Consider the following 4,723-nt stretch of genomic DNA (forward strand, 5'->3'; position numbering starts at 1 on the left):
GGAACTATCCTGAGCCAACTAGCAAGAAAGAAGTCTGGGATAGAAATACATCTAATCTTCATAAGATTTGGATAATTAGTTTACAGGATAGAGCCAGTATACTTCCCAAAATTAACTAATTTCTTCATTCAACCACAACTCATAAGACTTTATGATGTGCATTTTCTTGTTTTTAAAACTCTAACAATATACTCAAAGCTGCACAGTTTATAAACCAAGAGGCTGAGCTAATGTCTTAAGTTTTTTTTCTATAGTGGAAAAGACTATCCTGAGACCCATAAGGATATGAAATTTTTCTTCCAAAGTAATAATTTTATAATATTACACTAGAGCTAAAATATAACATTCATACATATCATATTACACCAAACTCCATATATGCTTGAAAAGTTTTTCATATTCATCTAGAATAGTTATGAAACCAATAGAATCACTTTGCATAAAAATTCAGTCCTCAGTAGTCTTTCTTTAGCTAATCATCACCTTGAAAGAATTAAAGAGAGGAAAAATATAATCATGCAATCTAATGCAAGAGATTATACAGTTTATCAAAGATGCCCTTTTTATTTATTAACAGACTTATGGAGAAATTCGTTGGCTATATCTTCATCAGCTGGCTGGACCCTGAACTTTTATTTATTTTTTTTTAAAGATTTTTTTAAAATTTTTTTTTAAGATTTTATTTATTTATTTGAGAAAGAGAATGAGATAGAGAGAGAGCATGAGAGGGGGGAGGGTCCGATCCTCCGGGCTTGATCCCCGGACCCCAGGATCAGACCTGAGCCAAAGGCAGATGCTAAAGGACTGAGCCACCCAGGCGCCCCAACAACAACTTCTTGATAACTTATATGTGAACCTAAAAATTAGATTGTTTTTTATCTGAAACTTTAAAGTGGTTGAAATTAATCACATTTTAAAAGTTCAGGGTCCAGGGCGCCTGAGTGGCTCAGTCGGTTAAGCGACTGCCTTCGGCTCAGGCCATGATCCTGGAGTCCCGGGATCGAGTCCCGCATCAGGCTCCCTGCTCAGCGGGGAGTTCTGCTTCTCCCTTTCCCACTCCCCCTGCTTGTGTTCCTTCTGTCCCTGTCTCTCTCTCTGTCAAATAAATAAATAGAATCTTTAAAAAGAAGAAGAAGAAGAAGAAGAAGAAGAAGAAGAAGCAGCTGTTGTTAGGAAAACTATACTCCATTTTAACCTGTGACATCTGGAAGAAGTTGATAGAAGAATCGAAATACACACACAGAGATAATAGAGAGAGAGATGACGGATAGATCTAATGGGAAGAAATGCAAGGGCAGGTGGGAAGAGAGAAAAGGAGATAAAGGGAGAAAAAGAGATGAAATTATTTTTTAATAAAGCTGCTAAGGTTAAGTCTACATAAGGACAATTTTAATTTTTACATTAAATTGATCGGTTTAGTAACATATGGTTATGTTTAGTAGCATACAGACATACCGCCTTTGGCTACTTCAGAACAGGATGTAGTCCTTCGGGATCTATCTCCTTTTAATTCTCCCTCCATGTCTATCTCCCACCCCATCACCAGCTTTCCTCTCTTTCCTTAGCTTTCTTCTCCTTTTGTGATTTCTTTCACTCTTTCCAATGATTTCTTCCTGGTGACTTTATCAATTTACTCTTTTATTATATTGTGTTCCTACACCAACCTTCAGCACAGATAGTCACTTTTATAGTGTGATTAACTGGACTTCTGTCAATATAACGGCTGCCGCCTTCCCTCTGACTAACATTTTAGAGCTTTTTTCTTTTAGGTTAAGCATTGCCTTATCCATCAACTTCTCTTTTAAAATCTATATGCTTCTGGAAGGGATATATACACTTCTGGAAGATCAAACCACTACCAGCTGGAAACCCTTTCTCCCTGACAGTCAGGAACCAGCAATCATAGCTTTGGGCATCTAACAGACATAAAAGGGAAGGCATCTTGACCTACTCTAAAATTTGGAGATTTCTCACAATACATACACAATATAAATTAAGGAATTGATTTTTCCATCTTCAATTAATTGTTTTGGACACACTTTTGATTGCTAGGAACAGCAAAGTTCAGCACGAAAGCAATTCCTTAGGTTCTTTTTAAGACTTGTAGACTCACACACATTCAAGAAATAATCTGAAAAGAAGAGCAATCTCTCCTTTAATGGAATTTTTTTTTTTTTGCTTAATCAAACAATTTTAATCGTGTGAATAGTAAGCAGTAAAAGTGCAATTGCATGAAGAGCCCCATATTCCACATGTTCAAACTGTTTTCCGGTGTCTTTACTTGTAAGGTGTTGAAGGTGGGACCCACTCTTGAATCTTCTTTCTAGTGGTAGAATAAGGTACATATTGTTCTGGAGTGCCACTCACATTGAACTTATGGTTTGTCCAGATGAATTTACGAGCAATAGGTGGTTTTGTTGTTGGAGGATCATCGGTCATACAGTGAAGCCAACGATGCCATTCAGGGGGCACCATGCTTCCATTCACATCCCAAAATGTGTTTTTGCCATTCATTTCAGTAGTATATATAACCCATCGCTGACGGCCAAAAAACTGCTTGTTGTCTTCATAGTATTTGTTTCCATATTTGTCTTCCCCCACTAAGGTACCACCCTCAAATCATTTGCCCTGAAGAAAACCCGTAGATAGCCACGCAGGCCGCCGTGGCCGCTGACCTGCTGCAGCCCACGTTTCAGGACCTGCAAGAGCTCCATCTTGTCCTGTAGACCCAGCCTCCCGGGTACGACGCTCAAAACGCACCCCTCCTTTAATGGAATTTAACAATGAATTTATCAATCTCTTGAAAAAATAGCCTTAATACACACACATACACACACACACACACACACACACACACACACACACCACACGGTTAAGGACTTTAGGAGTCATATACCTCTGTATCTCTACTCCTTTCTTGCCTAAAAATGCTCCACAACCTACCTTAATAAAAGACAAATCTAGCATTGCATTAGGCAATGACCATTGCTGGGAAATTTTTCTAAGTATCTACTAAAACGTCATGTTAATGGCTTAATTTTTTTCCTTTTATTTTATGCATATGGAAGATGAATAGATAATCATGATCCTTTACTTAACACTTTTCCATAATCTCTACTTCAATAGAGGCTATCCCCGTATCTGTTTTCTCTTTTATAATTTATACAACCCTTTAGCAGAAGTCTTACTAAGAATTTTTATTGCTTCTCCTTCCTTACAACCACTCACAACTAGAATCATTATTAAAGCTCATTTTCATATACTGCTTATATTTTCAGGGAAACTTCTCTAGCATTTAGAAAAATATTTTTAATACTTGGCCCTTAAGAAACAGCATTTTTCAATATAACTAGAAACAGAAAATGATTAAAGTTTAAATTCATTAGGCACTCAATAAATGTTTATTGAATTTAGCTGAAGTGTCATGAATTTTTCTATTTTTTATCTTCATTATGATTTATTTTCTATTTTCACTCATTATGAGAAAACATTTCCATATTCCAATAGAGTAGTTAGATTTAATTTTTTCCTCCCTCGGATAATTCTTTATTCTCTGTTATTATGTGTAATATTTCAAACTAAAGTGTTCTTACTCTAAGTCTGTCTCCATGTGTCTTTTTCTTGCAACAAATAAATGAATTAAACTTCTCCTCTTAATAGTAATTCTTACCACCTACTTGACTTATAGGGACATTGTGAAGATTGATGAGGCCATGAACAAAGCACTTAAAATTCCTTGTTTCTGTTTAAAAAGACAAAAAAAAAGACTGTATAATGGAAGATAGTAGCATTGTACTTGTTTTTCTGTTTTTCTAAACATCCAACAATAATTCCTTAAAGGATCCTTTTCTCCCTTTTGCCCTTACAATAAAAATTATGAGTAAACATGAACTTCATAGAACATGGATCCCTGTTAGTAGGAGCTCAGTCATTTCTATTTGTTACAGAGGATGGGTTCACCATTGTCCATTCAAATAATAACTAAATGGGGCATGACCAGACCAAATGATTTCAAATTCAGGTATAGCAGTTTAATAGAGTATCTCAGCAGTTGGCCATTTCATAGCTAGACCATCAACCAGTAGAGGAAATGCTGTCTCCTAAAATCAAGGACTAGAAAGCTCTCTTGCTAGGAAATTAGAGATTTTCAGGCATATTCTTTACTTTCCTCTATGTTGATTCTCACTTTGTACTATTATTCATCAATCAGTTCCAATGTCTATTTTTCTTGTCATTTTGCATGTGTGGTATAATAAGACTAAACCTGACATCAGGAAACCTAGGTTCAAACCCTTCTCCACCACTTACCAATAGAGTAACCTGGATCAAATGTCTCTAAATCTAAATTGTCTCATATGGGATCGGAAAATAATATTCTCCCTCACTACTCAAAGTTTTTGAGAGGATGGAATTAGAAAATGTAAGTCAAGACAGAATACATTTCAAATTGCTTTGTCTGTATAAGATACTATGATGCCAGCCTATCTAGCTTTATTGACACTTTATCCCACAATTCTATGAGTCCCAAATTCAATTATATCAGAATTCTCACCATAAGAAACAAGTGGAAGAAAATGTCACTGGCAAATTGAACAGGGTCTTCCTATTTAACAGCCTTGATCTACATGTAGATTTAGACACTGTGATGTTACAAGGAGCTTAAAACACCACTCAATATTTTACATATTCCTTCCAATGCACCAACAAGCAGTCTTGTCTCTGC

At 36.0% G+C, this 4,723-nt stretch overlaps 1 pseudogene; it reads right to left on the reverse strand.

Moving 5' to 3' along the window:
* Positions 1-2,172: 2,172 nt before the first annotated feature.
* Positions 2,173-2,738, reverse strand: LOC112821770 (NADH dehydrogenase [ubiquinone] 1 alpha subcomplex subunit 12 pseudogene; annotated as a pseudogene).
* Positions 2,739-4,723: the final 1,985 nt, after the last annotated feature.

This window comes from Callorhinus ursinus, unplaced genomic scaffold (genome assembly GCF_003265705.2).
Source record: "Callorhinus ursinus isolate GAN/ISIS: 27379988/994484 unplaced genomic scaffold, GSC_fseal_2.0 scaffold8, whole genome shotgun sequence".
NCBI lineage: Eukaryota > Metazoa > Chordata > Mammalia > Carnivora > Otariidae > Callorhinus > Callorhinus ursinus.